The 17,500-nt window shown below is 31.9% G+C and overlaps 2 protein-coding genes across 3 annotated transcripts in view; both read left to right on the top strand.

Annotated features, from left to right (window-relative positions):
* LOC145293798 (uncharacterized) overlaps positions 1 to 17,500 on the top strand; it is a 93,923-nt gene that overhangs the window by 49,096 nt on the left and 27,327 nt on the right. The gene's annotated exons all lie outside the window — the stretch shown is intronic.
* Positions 6,850 to 17,500, top strand: part of LOC145293799 (uncharacterized) — a 73,479-nt gene continuing 62,828 nt past the window's right edge. Inside the window, exon 1 of the mRNA XM_080140369.1 lies at positions 6,850 to 7,107. The gene's annotated coding sequence lies outside the window, so the exon portion shown is untranslated. The remainder of the gene's footprint in view (positions 7,108 to 17,500) is intronic.

Genomic DNA, 17,500 nt, shown 5'->3' with positions numbered 1-17,500 from the left:
TTATCAAGGCCCAGAGGCCACTCAAGGATAAGGGTTAAAGAGTGTACAGTAGAAATTGGTCAATATAGTAATCATTAGTAATGAAAATTTGGTAAATTTAATAACTTATATGGAACGGCTCATCAAGAACTTATTTACTTTAGACTTGAACACAACCATATTGTAGTCAGCCGGAAAGCAGGAAAACGGAAGACAATTCCACAGGCGTGCAGTTCTAAGAAAGAAGCTTTGTTCATGGAATCTACGTTTAGGTTTAGCCACAGATAAAGAGTGGGGGAAATTATTGATAGTGTTTACAGCTAGACGAGTGTTTCTTGTGAAAGTTTGGCGAGGGGGGACCAAAGATTGAAGCTCAGTTGAACACTTTCCATGAAAATAACGATACATCAGAGACAAACTCGCAACATCTCTTCTGTGAGATAGAGGTTGCAAGGAGGAGAAAAGGACATCTCCTACGAGGCTACGAAGTCTATTTTGAACTCTATCAAGGCAGGACAAGTCCTTTCTAGCAGCTCCTGCCCAGATGTGGCAACAGTATTCCATCCTTGGACGTACCTGGCTCTTATATAGGTAGAGAATAGCATCAGCAGTGAGATATCTACTGGATCGATAGAAAGATCCCACCATTTTTCCAGCGGCCTTGGCAACAGATTTGATATACGTGTTCCATTTAAGATCAGGAGTAATGGTCAAGCCCAGAAGCTTGTCAAAACTTGAGGCCTCCTGAAGACGAGAGCCATTCATTTCAATTGATGACAAATGTGGATTAGAATGTTGATGATGTAAAGAGAGAAGCTTGGTTTTAGATGCATTAAAAGTAACCAGCCACTCCTTTCCCCATTGTACTACGTGCTCAAGATCAGAGGAGAGAGAATTGGAGAGAACTTGGTCGTTTACTGTCTTAGATGTGGTACCATAAATGGTAGTGTCGTCAGCATAAATGTCTACAAATGATGTAAGGATATGATTTGGAAGATCATTAATGTAGATCAGGAAAAGAGTTGGGCCCAGGATGGATCCCTGAGGGACACCGGCATTAATACTGTGAGCTTCTGATTTTTGCCCCTCAACTACTACTCTTATGAACCTATCAGAAAGAAATGATTTAATAATTGAGAAGACTTTTCCAGCTATACCATAGCTAGCGATCTTATGAAGTAAACCTTTATGCCATACCCTATCAAAGGCTTTAGATATGTCAAGAGCAATTGCTCTAGAAAGATTGCCACCGTCGAGAGATTTGCTAATCCTATGCGATATAACTGTAATGACATCTGCTGTAGATCTAGCAGAACGGAAACCATATTGAGTGTCACTAAGAAGGTTATTTTTGTTGAGATGTTTGATTACTTCTGTATTTAACACAGATTCTAGCAACTTACTCATGACGCACAGGAGACTTATTGGCCTGTACTGAGAGGGGGATGAGCGATCACCTGAATTCTTAAATACAGGGCATACTGATGAGGTTTTCCAGGGAGATGGGAAACTATTCTCCTTAAGACAACGTTTAAACAGTTTTGTAAGTATGGGCGCTAATTCAGGTTGAAGTTTTTTGAGTACTATAATTGGAATACCATCAGGGCCAGTTGCTTTACTCGAATCAAGGTTTTTGATTAGCTTCGCAACATCACGTACAGATATACGTATATCACATAGCGTGTTTTCTGATACAGGAGGAAATATTGGGGGTTGGCGGTCTTGGTCGCAAAGGGTAGAATTTGCTGCAAAGTTCTTGATAAAGAGTTTGGCTTTGTCTGATGCTGACGAGATTACCTCAGGTCCATTGATAATAGTTGGGATGGAGCACACGCTTCTGTTCAGGATTCTGTTTGCTATTTGCCAAAACTGGTGGGAACCAAGCCGCTGCTCAGCTACTTTGGACTTAACAGATTGAGCATACAACTCTCTTGCGTTCCTTATTACTTTCTTCCAATGGTTGCTGGCAGTCCTGAAAACGGCTTTAGTTTCCATACATCTATTACGTTTGAAGCAGTGGAAAAAGTGATTTCTGTGCACAATGGCAGCAGCACATTCTGGAGAGAACCATGGCTGGCTGTTAGGTTTTTTCTGAAACTTTTTAGAGGGTATGAAATGGTCAATACCTACAATTAACCATTCAGTTAGGTCTAATACTATAGAGGACACATCCTTTTTAAACATGGAATGCAGAGGTAGATCAGATATAAATGTACGGAAGCTATCCCAGTCAGCCTTAGTGTATCGATATACTGTACGATGAAGAGGTACATCTGGGGACTTATTACATTTCATTTTTATCTTAATTGATACAACAGAGTGGTCGGAAGATCCAAGAGGCGACAGAACAGAAACTGAACATAGTTCAGGGCAAGTTGTGAGAAAAAGGTCTAGTAGGCTCGCATACTGGCCATCATTATCGGGCACACGGGTAGGTTCCTGAACAATCTGAGTGAGGTCATAGGCAATGGAGAAATCATGACAGAACCTCCCCTCATCATCGGTCTTGTTTGAGTGGGTCAACCATTCAACGTTGTGAACATTGAAGTCTCCACATACGTGAATGTTAGCTGAAGGATAAGTAGAAAGGACTTGGTCAATTTTCTCAGATATGCTTTGAAAGATAGTAACTCCACTGTTGTGGGGGAATTGTTTTTTAAAAAAAAATCAACAAAGAAAAAACAAAAACAAACATGTTTTTTCCAAATTTAAAAAGCAATTTGTATCAATTTACATATAAAAAAAAATATTTGGTATTTTTTACGACCTAACCCGACATTGTTTTTATCCTAAAAAGAAATCAAAATATACGTTTCGATGGCTTTTAAAGATAATATGAAAGAAAATTTGAAAAAAAAAAAAAATGATAATTAAGCATTTTAGAGAGGGGAATCACTTTCCTATATAAATTTAACGTAAAATTAGCACCGCTTTTTGGCCACGCAGCGGTAAACGAGACATGTAATCGTTAGCACTTATTTTTCAAGTTTGGTGGGGGGCATGAGGCAAAAAGAGGGTGGGGTGGAGTCATAAGTTTCCCACATTTTAAAAATACGTAGAAACACTTCAAAACGTGTGTGAGAAAGACTTTTTCTTTTTTCTTCAGATTTGCATTGAAAAGATCTTACCGTTAAATATTACTTAGTTAATTATTTTTATTAAGGTTGTTAACGCACAAAAAAACTAGGGTGGACACTCCCTCCTTGTTTTTTTTTTCTTCTTTTTCTTTTTCAATTTTTTTCAATAGATTACACTCCTCTTACATAAAGGATTTTTCATTTAATCTAAGTGCAATGAGCTTAAGACCTTTATTATTCAATGCATTCTGTATTGTTTTCATTGGTCGCCACGTTTGTTTTCGTGCGCGTATGCCTTCAGTATTTGCGCGTTTATACATTAATTCTGTATAGTTACTTGCACTTTTATGCATTACTCCTGTATACTCACTATTCCATAGCTAGCAATAACAAATACTGACCCAAGGGGCCAAGAATAATCAAATATATATATATATATATATATATATATATATATATATATATATATATATATATATATATATATATATATATATATATACTAGCTGTACCCGGCCACGCGTTGCTGTGGCTCAGTTTGTTAAAATGGATCACATGTGAAAGTAGAGAAAAGTTTGATTCTTTTTTCAAGAGAATATACAAATTATTTTTTTTTAACAGATGTTAAGAAAATAAACAGAAAAATACTTCCATCATTAATTATGCAAAAAATAAATAAAATGTTGATTTAGTGTTTCAATATGCTTATAAATTACGATAAAACTTGCTGAGTATGCACTGTTTTACGGTTGTTGTAAAAATGGAACGGAAACTTAAATTTCGTTTCATTCTAATCTTTCTTAATTTTTTAATTGTGCCCCCCCCAAACGAATATAATCAAAACAGTAACATTCAACAGTTGTACTTTATGTATATAAAACACAAAATGGGTGTTTGTATTACTGTACACATAGATTCGAAAAAGTTGTCAAAAAACAAATATATAACAAATAAATGTTATCAAAGGCAAGATAAGTTACTTTGCTACCAAACTGGATATATTTTTTGTGTTTTTATTCAATGTAACATATTTATTAAGCTCGAAAAACATACAGTGTTTACCGATGTATTCGAAAATTCAAGATGGCGTCTCACACCCTCTTTAACACCGTAAGTATGGAAAAAGGTGTTATAAATAAAAAACTATACAAAATACTATTAAAAACCCGCCGAATATATGTCAACCTATGTCACGGTAACATATATTGAGCGAGTTTTTAACAGTATTTTATCCGGTTTTTTATTTATAACATCTTTTCCCACACTTACCGTGTTAAAGAGAGAATCAGACGCCATCTTGAATGTTCAAATACATCGGTAAACACTGTATGGTTTTCGAGCTGAATAAACATGTTACAATGAATAAAAACACGAAAAATATATCCAGTTTTGTAGAAAAGTAACTTATCTTGCCTTTGATAACATTTATTTGTTATATATTTCTTTTTGGACAACTTTTTCGAATCTATGTGTACAGTAATACAAACCCCACAAAATATTTATTAAAAAAAAAAATTCTTTTAAAAAAAGTTAATAACGAAAGGGAAATAATTCCATTTTTAAACGAAAAAGTCAGTTTACTTAACTTACTGTATTAATGCTATTTTTTTTAAGCAAGAAAAAAAAAAAAAAAGGTAAATATCCAGATACGCTACTACAGAACACCGACCACTCTAATTTGTTTTTTTTTTTATAGGTAATTGAGGTCGCTGACAACGAATCTGATAGTCAAACTTGGGGCAAATTTACCGTTTGCATGGTATTTATCCCTGAACCCACGAACTTCTTTCCATCATTTTGCAGCTTCCGTTTATGCTACGCGCATGCACGCTGTAGCATAAACGACGGCTTCACCAAGCAAACTACGTTGGGGGAGGGGATTTTTTTTTTTCCAGGACATAGAATTTTCTAATTTTCAAAAATACATTATAGCGCTTTTTGGGTGGAAAATTTAAAATTAGCTGAAAAAGAAATAAAATAAGAAAAGGAAAGCACACCAAGTTGGAGTAGGGGGGGGTAATTTATATGTTTTTTTTTTTACCTGGAACATCGAATTTTCAAATTTTCCGTAAGTAACGCACCGACATTTACCAATTAGAACACCATTTAACATTTTCCGAAGATTTTACTTTGTACATTGGGGGCGCGAGCGGGGGGGGGATGTGATGTTGGCGCGCGCGCGCCCCAAACAAATTAGAGTGGTCGGTGTTCTGTAGTAGCGTATCTGGATATTTACCAAAAAAAAATATTTAGGTTTGGCTATAAATTCCTAAACTCATTTCACCCTAAATAATTTAGGTGACTGAAATAGGAATCTAATTGAATCTTTAATTTTTTGAATAGTATGTGAGAAATTCATTTTTCTTCGAGTTATATTGAATTCATTAATACGGACTTTAGGGGCTTTTTTCGTAATGTTACTGTAAAAAATATTTTTTATTGTTACAAATTACGATGCTTTAAAAAAAGCAAAAATAAATTCTTGCGTTTTTTATTTACTACTGAAAACCATAACTTTAGTAAAGGTATTTTTTGTTTAAACAAAATAAAACATTTTCACTAAGAGTTAATTAAAAATTATTAGTTCATTATATTCTGCGATCATTATTTGAAAAATACTGCAATTTTCATTAAATGCGGGAGTGTGGGTGCCAAATACCTCCAGATTTTCTAGAATTTCCCCGCTAGATTGTAAACGAAATCTCCAGATCTAGCAGGAAAACCGCTAAATTGTAACACTGGTCACGTGACAGGAAGCGGTAATAAATAATTGTCCCTAAATAAAAAAATGGCCTCTCGGTACAAAGAAATCCACCTATTTATCATAGAAAAATTAAGTATAATGTTATAATTAAAAAGAAATATATAAAAACACACATGGATATAGTAAACATATTATACCAAAACGTGGAAGCCATCCGTCCAGTGGTTTTTTAGACAATTAATTCCGAACGAACCAACAGTTACATTTTATATATATATATATATATATATATATATATATATATATATATATATATATATATATATATATATATATAAAATTTTGCATCGGAATGCTCCCGAGAAGTATTGTGGTATCGTGAATCAATAATCGATTTAGAAGGACTATCCAATTTAATCCTATTTTATACTGTCGAATATCACGAGTGCATTTAAGAAGTTTTATCACTGCACAAGCAGAAGGGCTCGGCGTATAAAATCAACAGTAGGTTCTTTGAGAAGAGATAGGTGGGTTCAGTAATAATAAGTAAAATTATAATGGGCCCGATGTCAATAAACAATATGTGTGTGTGTGTGTGTGTGTGTGTGTGTGTGTGTGTGTGTGTGTGCGTGCGTGTGTGGCAAACCTTACTATTGATGACATAAATTATTTTAAATGAAATACACCTATGGTATTTATTTTAGTTTACCTATCATTTGTGACGTATTTGCGTTAAAAAAAAAAGATAAAAAATAATGTTCAAAGTTTGATAGAAGTTCTAAATATTTAAAGTTCCGCAATTATTTTTTAATAAGCAAAATTATAATGGGCCTGGTATCAATAAACAATTTCTATGCACCTTATGACTTTGCTCACAACTTTAAATACTCATGATTTCTATTAATTGTTAATATATTTTAAATACGCCACAAATGAGTTTTCCCTCAAAATCATTTCTGTTGCCAATAGTAACGTTTATCACACACACACACACACACACACACACACACACACACACACACACACACACACACACACACACACACACATTAGAGAAAGTGAAAGCAAATGGACATAGAGAGAAAAAGTGCCTGTCTGCGCACACATGCACATACGCATGAGTATTCGCATTCACAAGATATTTTAAGAGTAGGAAGTAGAAGAAAAGGGGGGGGGCTAATTAAATATTCATGTTTCCATGTGCTGTTCCTTCTACATAGCTGCAGTGCTTTAAATCGTCAGAGTCCCGTTACAAATTTCCACCACTCCCCTTGTTTTCGTGTTAGTCCACTGAAGGAATGTATTTCCCCAAGTTAACATCTATTACAGCAGAACGCTAACAAAGTGGTAAGTTACTATTTCAATATATCCTATGTTCGACTTTCTGACTGTACTTCACGTGGCTGTTGAAATGCTATATGCTTCTATGTTTTATTACTTGGGAAAGTATTTTAAATATACAAACAAATAATACAAAGTCCTTTTTTTAGAAAGCTCAATAGTACAATACTAGAGCTATAAATATTTCTTATAATTTATCGTTTACAAAGAATAGGCACTCATTTTATTGTTCATTTCAAAATGTTAGGTTTTATTCATAACACATACAATTGTTTCGGTCCATAGCGGGTATATAGGAATATAATTATAATGGTATATCAGAATATAATTAATAAACTATTATATTTCTATATACCAGCTATGGGCCGAAACAATTATATACAGGTGTTGCAAATAAAACCGAATGTTTATATATTTCGCAGTTTGTTTGTAAACAAGCGGTTTGAGCATTATAAAAGTAGTGGACGAATGTTTGTTTAAAATAGACATTTGTGGAGGTTCTTTGCGGTCGCCTCTCCCGTGGGTCAACATGATGGTTCTAGGTTCAATCCTCGACTTGGGACACGTGCTAATCTAGCGGCACTGATGAGTTTTGATACAACGAAACACTGCTGTAGGTCGATGACTAAAAAGATATATATATATAGTGTTCACATTCATCAGTGTTTCACAGCTCATCAGTGCGGCGAGACAAGCAACTACCTCAAGTCAGGGTCGAAACCCGACCGCAAAAATGGCAGTCGGAGCTTCTAACTGTTGCGCTATTCGGCTGCTGCTATGCGGTCAGTGAATTAACAATGTTTTGACATATAGATAAAAGCATTATATTTTATTTGCAACACCTGCATATATATATATATATATATATATATATATATATATATATATATATGTATATATATGCATCATATATATAATCTGGGTGAGAACTCCTAGCGAGTAATAATATATATATATATATATATATATATATATATATATAGTAACTAGACTATCCGTGACCCGTTGGGTCAGTATGTTATATTAGCTATGGAATTCATCTATGTGCATGACACTTGTGGCGTAAAGAAAATAGGTTTGTTTTGGCATAACAGAAACATTTCTATGGAAGTATATTAAAATGAAAAAAGAATGTAGATAGATTTCTATGAGCCGTTCTGTTTATTATATTGGATTATTTTTGAAAATTTTTTTTTACAGTTACTGAATTATAAGTGGTTGGCCATACTTATAGGTAAATATGCACTGAACAGATACTATAATACTTATTATAGTTAAATTCAAATTTTGATATATCTGATTTTGTTTTTTACATCGTTCATTTCTGTATTACGTTTAAGTTATTTTAAACCCCACTCTTCCGATGTTAAATAATAATTTCGAAATAATAACGTTAATATTTCAGTGCGCAGGTCATGCGCGCATGCGCAACCGGACGTCGTAAACCGGAAAGCGGGTTACATACATCGTTACAAGGTCATTTTTTGAGTTTTATAATTATATAGATAATATAAGCATTATATATATATATATATATATATATATATATATATATATATATAATACTTATATTATTACTCATATACGTATATATATAATACTAAAATATATAAGTATTATATATATATATATTATACTTATATTATTGCTCATATACTTATATATATATTATTACTTTATATATATATATATATGTGTGTGTGTGTGTGTGTATATATATATATATATATATATATATATAAGTGAAAAATCTTATTGAAAATTTAGTCGCTACACTGAACAAGCTTATGTTTCGGACAATTGGTTGGCAAGAACCAAAAGTCCCCGTAAGGCGACGCAATAGAGCTAATGTGTCAATGGAGGCACCTGGTTCTCAAATGGAAGAAATTAATTATATTTTTTATTTATAAAAAATATCATGTAAAAATGCTAAATTTAAACGGGGTTGGTGGTAGGTTGTTAAAAGCGATAGGGAGAAAGAGATGGTCAAGACTGAACAGGATAAAGAGGAGGACTAAAAAAAGGAAACATAAGGAAAACAAAAAGTAAAAAGGGAAAAAAAAAAGAAAGAGCATAGAAATGGAAGAAGGAAAACTGGTCAACATGATTACACTGCCAAAGGGATGGGAGGATTGTAAAAACATTTGAAATTATTACTGAATATATATATATATATATATATATATATATATATATATATATATATATATATATATATACGTATATTATTACTCACACAGATTATCATTAGATATTACTCACAAATAATAACCGGTGATGTTCGTTAGAGTCTGAGTGACAAGTCTCCCCAGAGTTCCAGTACTTTCCACCCCTCTCGATAACCTTTGCAAATGACTTTGCATTATTGCAACAACCGCTTACCATTGTTTTCTCACTGGCATGGACCGTTGCTCTTCGTTGATATTTGAATGCCAAAGGCTTCAATACTCTTCGCACTCATTCAGACTACTCGATCCTTCCATCCTCCTTTGCAGTTTTTATGTTTTACTGCAGCTTCAGTTTTCTTTTCTTCGCGTTATGTTCCTTCCGCTTAATCGGTTTTTACTTCTGTTACAGTTTATATACAACTGGGTGGTGTTTGTAGTCTATGTGCTTTAGCTTCTGCATTCAAGGGGGTTTAAATACTTCAGCTGTTTTCATTATTACCGTTCGCTCTAGAGTCTTGATTCCAATTTCTCACATTCTTTTTTTCCAGGTTTTTCAAGACTCTTCCTCATATTCCTACAATTTTTATTATTCATATCATTCTTTATATCATTCTGTTTTTGCTGACTTTCCCTGAAGTCTGATTGACATCAAGCCTACTTACATTTCCACTACTCTCCATTTGCCTTTTCCTTATTGTAGCAATTTACATCAGCCGTTTACCATCGTGTTCTCGTTTATAACGGCAAGTGGCCTTTTCTAGAATCTCAAGTAACAACCGTACCTTATAAGGCGAAGTTTATATTCTGTTCTCTGCATCTAGGATTTTTTTTCAACTGATTTCATCAGTGTTGTCGTTTATATAATATCAGATCTTTCTGCATTTTCCCGATTTCTTTTTGGAAAAGTTCCGAGTGTTCTCATAATTATTGGTATTATGATACTTTCATGTCGCATAACCACTTTAATTTCATATCTTTCCTTACTTTTTCTGTTGTTATTTCACTCGTTAACTGATAACAACAGGTGGTATTCATTGGAATCTTCGTGATAAGTTTTCTTCTTCTTCTTCTTCTTCTTCTTCTTCTTCTCATTCTTCTTCTTCTTCTTCTTCTTCTTATTATTATTATTATTATTATTATTATTATTATTAGTAGTAGTAGTAGTAGTAGTAGTAATATTAGTTTTATGGCCAGACAACATCACCATCATGTGTAAAAATATTATTACACATCATCATTTTAAGTCCGATCTCAATCATTAATATAATAATGTAGGACAATTTGCATTATTCAGTTTCAGCTGAAAAGTGATTTTTTCTGTCTGGCTAAAGTATACTTCTTTTTACTCCTAAGAGGTTCAGCTTTTGAGATTATACGTTCTCTCTGTGGTAAGGTATTGGTTTATTGTTAATCGCCTGAAACGTTCTTATCGGAGAATGCTGACGGTTCTGCTTAAGTATTTTTAGTGGGCCAGTGCACTTCGAATGGGCTGACTTTCCAAAACCTCACCTGACCTGTTTGACATGAGTGGCAGGAAGTAAAGAAACCCATCGTGAGTGTTATTTTCACATTGTTTCGGCCGATGTAATTCCCGACCTTCTTCACATGTATCTTTTTGAACTTGAATTTTTTTTGTTGAACTTGAGCACCTTTAAGGAATTTCGAGCGGAACGCTTTATTAAATCAATCGGATTAGATTGATCTTCCGTTAACCAATGACCTGGCAATCGTGTTCATTAAATATTGTTATTCTTGGTTATTATAGCATGTACTAAGAATTCAATCTTCATTTTTTACAATATTGTCACTGATTGTTGATCAATGCATTTATCCATTACGCCACGGACACATGTAGCCAATTATAGGGTGACTTTTAGAAACTTTAAACCTTATCTTTTTTTATTTACATTTGTAGTATTACTACTTATTACACACGTACGTATATACATTTTTTGTGGTGTTTGAATGCATATATGCAATACTAGCAGGATCTGTTAACTGGCGTTGCTCAGTTGAAGCATGGCACAGATTCAGAACAGAATCGTTAAAGGACCCCCCCCCTCGAAAACAAATTAAACTACGGTTGTTGTAGGGGGCGACTGCCGTCCCTGGAAAATAGCGGACACTGGCGGCCATGATCAAAATGAAATAATCTGGCTTCCATTGTCGGCCATTGTTTTCCCGTGGCAACTAGTGGAAGCCACTGTCTGTGATTGCCAGCACTGTTGGTTACTGGCGATTAGTGCTGGTTTGGGGCGATAATCTACAGGTATTGGCGGATTCTAAAAAAGCATTTAAGGGAAAAACATTGTTGCGTACTTATTTGTCATGCCTAAATCAGTATAACTTCCAAAACTTACGAACAATTGTTCATTAGAATAATAATTCGTAAAAACAAGTTTTCGAATTTAGTGATTCTCACTGTATATTTACTCATTAGATTGATCGAAATAAGTGGTAGATAACTTCTACTGATTACAGTATCTTTCAAGTCAGCCATCGTTGTTCTTCTCCGTATACTGCACGCATTTTTTTTTTCTGAAAGTAGCTGTAGCACATCTTCTACTGGTCAATTTTTAGGACGTTCATTGTAAGACCAAGAAGGTAAAAGTAGTCCTGGCTGTTTCCGTTTGTTGTTCAAATCTTTCTCTTCTTTTTTTGTGGTTAGGGAGGGGATCAAATCTTCCACAAATAGTATTCCCTTCCCTTCCGAGATAGTACTTTCTAGCGCCCCTATATAGGTTTCTATCTACTCGTATATGTGTGCATTTGTATCTGTGTGCATGCATGAATTTATTGTATATATATATATATATATATATATATATATATATATATATATATATATATATATATATATATATATATATATATCTGCTCGTTTATGTATGTACGCATATACTTGGATATCCTTGCGTTCTGTTTTGTTTTCAATAGCATATGATTTTTCCCTACGCGTCTTGATGCGTTTTTGATTGTTCTGTTAATGCAATATATACTAATCTTACACTCTAATATTTCTGGTGTTTGTGATTATACGCATGTCTGTGTATCTATTAGTACATTTAGGTTAAGAAGAAAGTTTTTGCGAAATTTTTAATTTTGATTTCGAATGATGTATTTTCAAATAAGCTTTCGTTATAATACCTTTACTTTATATATCATTTTAAAAAGTGTTTTTCGCTCTATCTAATCGTTTAAATTACAATCGTTTAAAACAATTATGACTTCTTTCCAAAACGTTGAATACAAGATAGAAAAAGCAAATGCACACAAGTTTCTTATTTCAATTTAAGCTAGGTCGAAAAGCTGCTGAATCAGCTCACGATATCAACGAAGTTTAGTCCCAAAGTCACCACTGAACGCGCAGCAGATTGGTGGTTTAAGAAATTTCATGGCGGTGACGAGAGTCTTGAAGATGATGAGCGTAATGGTCGTTCATCGGATGTTGACAACGATCAATTAAGAGCCTTTGTCGAAGCCAATCCATGCACAACTGCCCGAGAACTTGCTTTTGAATTAGATACAACGTATATGGCTACTTGATAAAGATCGGAAAGACAAAAATCATTGATAAATGCGTGCCTCACGAATTAAACAAAAACCAAAGGAAACGCCGTTATGAAGTGTCATCCTCCCTTGTTTTACACAACAAGAATGATCCGTTTCTCGACCGGGTTGTGACTTGCGACAAAAAGTGGCTTCTTTACAACCGGCAACGCTCAGCTTAGTAGTTACACGCCGACGAAGTTCCACAACACATATCGAAGCCAGAGTTGCAGCAAAAGAAGGTTATGCTGACGGTCTCATCCATTATAGTTTTTGAATGCAGGCGAAACCATTATGGCGAAGAAGTACTATCAACAAATGGATAAAATGCATCAAAAACTTCGACAACAAAATCCAGCATTAATCAATACAAAAGGCTTGATTCTCCTCGACAATGACAGATCACACGTTGCTAAACCGACATTGTAGAATTTGAATGAATGGGGCTACGAAACACTGTCTCATCCGCCATACTCTCTAGATCTTTTATCTACCGACTACCTCTTTTTCAAGCATCCCGACAACGTTCTGTGTTAGAAACGCTCCAAAAACCTAAACGATATTAAAAACACCTTAATCGTCACAAAACCGCAAGTTTTTTTTTTTACGTTACTGGTATGAATACACTTGTTTTGCGTTGACAAATGTGTGCTGATTTTGATGGCGCTCATTTCGACCAATAAATTTTTGTTTAAACCGAGATATGTTGCTCTAAATGCAAACATTAAAAACCGCAAGAACTTTCTTGTCAACCTGATATACTGTATGTTTATCTTCTGTGTGTTGGCCTTACACCGTGTATTTTTGACGCCAGATATGGCATGCTTCTTCTTTTTGACACCCTCTCCCTACTCTAATATTTTACTAATCTTTCTTTTCAGTTTTTGCCTTTTTATTATTGTTATCAATTCATTTCCTGTTTTTCTTTTCCTCTTTCCTCTTTTGTGTCCTCTTGCTTTCTGCAATGTTTTCGCCCCTCCTTTCTCTCCATCTCATTTTATCTTCCCTTTTTCTTTTACTTTCTTGAATTCTTTTTCTATCTAGTTTTATTCATTGTTTATTTTATTTTTATGTCTATATTTTCTTTCTTTACATTTTTAAATGTTTTTTTATTGCTTGCTTTTTGTATATTTTCTTTAGTTTTATCGTCTCCCTTCTTTATAGATTTGTGTTTTGAAATTTTTAAATCATTCGGTTTATTTGTTATTCTGCTTCCGATTGGGCCGCGTGACTGACGTTTTATTCGATATTTCATGCACGGATTTTCTACACTATGTAGGAGTGCTTTTAGCATTGCTGCAGTGATTAAAGAGGTTGAGGCTCAGCCTGTTAATGTTCAGACCATACGCCGCACACTACATCAAATTGGTGTGCATGGTTGTCACCACAGGAGGAAACCTCTTCTGAAGGCAATATACAAGAAAGCTCACAAACAGTTTGCTGAAGACATGTCAAAAAAGCCCATAGATTACTGGAACCATGTCCTATAGTTTGATTAGACGAAATTTAATTTATTTGTTTCTGATGGGCTTAAGCATGTGCTGTGGCGACCAGGTGAAGAGTACGAAGATAAACGTGTCATGCCTACACTTAAGCATGGTGCAGTCTGGGGTTGCATGAGTGCTGCAGGTATTGGAGAATTACATTTCATTGAGAGAAACAAACTCCAACATGTACTGTCAAATACTGCAGCTGAGCAAGATCGCCTCCCTTCAGAAACTGGGTCGCGGAGAAGTGTCCCAGCATGACAATGATCCAAAACACACACCCAAGATAACCACTGCTTTACTGAAGAGACTTAAGGTAAAGGTGATGGACTGGCCACGCATGTCTCCAGACCTGAACCCAATAGAATATCTTTGGGGTATCTTCAAGTAGAAGGTGAAGGTGCACAAAACTCAAATATCCGCCAGGTCAATGACGTCGTAATTGAAGTGTGGAAGAGCATTCCAGCGGCTACATGTGAAGCTCTGGTAAACTCCATGCTCAGGAGAGTAAAGGCAGTTTTGGGTAATTATGGTGGTCACACAATATTGAGAGTTGTATGTTAATATTGACAACTTTTCATGAGAGGTGTACTCACTTTTGTTGCCAGGGCTATGTTTTGAGTTATTTTGCGGGGGAAATAAATTAACTCTGTTTTATATGCTTTCATTGTGTCAAAAAAATTTTTTTTCGGTGTGGTCCCATGAAGAGATATACTTAAATATTTGAAGAAATGTGAGTGGTGTACTCACTTTTGTGATACACTGTATATAAATGTATTAATATGAACAAATTTACATGGTCGCGACACTGGAATGCTAATGTTTCGGACCAATGTTCGGCTAAAACTTGAGGTCCTCGTCAGGCGACTTAATAAATGGTTGCTTTCTACTGAAGAAAACAGTCCTCAAATGAACAAAAAAGAAATAGTTCAGTTTACTTCAATTTTATAAAATAAAAAAGAAAGTAAGGGGGGCCATATGACATATATACTCATATATACTAAATACATTAAAAAAAGATAGGGGGAAAGTAAGTAGAAAAAAAAAGAAGGAAAAAGAAAGGGGGAAAAAGGAACTGCCAAGGGTAGTAAAGATTATCAGTGGGGGGGGGGTACTAGGAAATCATTATACGAACATGTGAAAGGGAATAAGTGGCTCCCAGAGAGGACTTACTATAAAAATTTAATGAAGCAAAACCTAGCACCAGTTGTGAATATAATATAATATACTTATATATTGTGAGCCGGATTAAATTGGATGCATACCTGGTTTGTTCTTATGACGATTGTTTATTACCCTATATCTATAACCGTGTCTATTTTCATTTCTGAATGTTAAATATGTTACAATAAAATCATTATCCCACATATTTCATTCTCTCTTCATTATTTAATCTAAGCACCATATATGTTTTCTCCTATCCTTTATTCTTAGTTGCAAGTTCTCCTCGCACCTTGTAGTTCTCCGACCCCCCCTTCAGCTTTATCATTCTTGACATGCAATTAATTTTTACTGTTCATCTCTACTATTATTATTTTATACATTTTTTTATACTCACTTTAATTTTCCTTTCTTTAATTTTAATTTTTACTCTTATTGCAATATTACTCTGCTTTTATTAGATGTCATTTGCATTTAAGTTCTATATGCATGCGTGATGTTATCATTATACCGGTAACCATTATTACTTATTTTATATTTATTCACCAATATTCTGCTTATAACTCTATATTTTTATTTTTATTTTATTTTAATTATTTTTGTATATTATTATTACTTTTATTATTCTTGTATATTATTTTATTATTACTTTTACATTCTAATACATTATATATTAGATTATTATTATTATTATTATTATTATTATTATTATTATTATTATTATTTTATTACTTTAGTATTTATCATACACAATTCTTAACTTTTTAATCTTGATTTTTATTTTATTTTAATTTTATTTTTAAGGATTTATTAAGGATGTCACTATCATTGTTATATCTACATTTATTATTATTATTATTATTATTATTATTATTATTATTATTATTATTTTGATTATTATTATTATTTTGATTATTATTATGTTTATTATTATTATTATTTTGATTATTATTATTACTATTATTATTATTTTGATTATTACTATTATTATTATTATTTTTATTATTATTATTTTGATTATTATTATTATTATTATTATTTTGATTATTATTATTATTATTATTATTATTATTTTGATTATTATTATTATTATAATTATTTTGATTATTATTATTATTATTATTATTTTTAATATTATTATTACTATTATTATTATTTTGATTATTATTTTGATTATTATTATCATTATAATTATTATTTTGATTATTATTATTATTTTCATTATTATTATTACTATTATAATCATTTTGATCATTATTATTATGATTTTGATTATTATTATTATTTTGATTATTATTATTATTATTATTATTTTGATTATTATTATTATTATTTTGATTATTATTATAATTATTTTGATTATAATTATCATTATTATTTTGATTATAATTATTATTATTGTGATTATTATTATTATTATTATTAAAATTATTATTATTATTTTGATTATTATTATCATTATTATTATTATGTTGATTATTATTATTATTTTGATTATTATTATTATTATGTTGATTATTATTATTATTATTTTGATTATTAATATTTTGATTATTATTATTATTATTATTTTTATTATTATTATTATTATTTGGATTATTATTATTATTATTTGGATTATTATTATTATTTTGATTATTATTATTATTATTATTTGAATTATTATTATTATTATCTTGATTATTATTATTATTATTTGAATTATTATTATTATTTTTTTTTTGATTATTATTATTATTATTATTTTTATTATTATTATTATTATTATTTAGATTATTATTACTATTATTAATAATTTGATTATTATTATTATTATTTTGATTATTATTATTATTATTATTATTTTAATTATTATTATTATTTTTATTATTATTAATATTATTATTATTATTTTGATTATTATTATTATTATTAGTAGTATTTTTTTATTATTATTATTATTATTTTGATTATTATTATCATTATTTTTATTATTATTATTATTATTATTATTACTTTGATTATTATTATTATTATTATTTTGATTATTATTAT

The sequence above is a fragment of the Euprymna scolopes genome, chromosome 15 (assembly GCF_053919585.1).
Source record: "Euprymna scolopes isolate OS-2025 chromosome 15, ASM5391958v1, whole genome shotgun sequence".
In the NCBI taxonomy this organism is placed as follows: domain Eukaryota; kingdom Metazoa; phylum Mollusca; class Cephalopoda; order Sepiida; family Sepiolidae; genus Euprymna; species Euprymna scolopes.
Note: the sequence above shows the minus strand (reverse complement) of the source record. Positions and strands in the feature narration are given on the sequence as shown.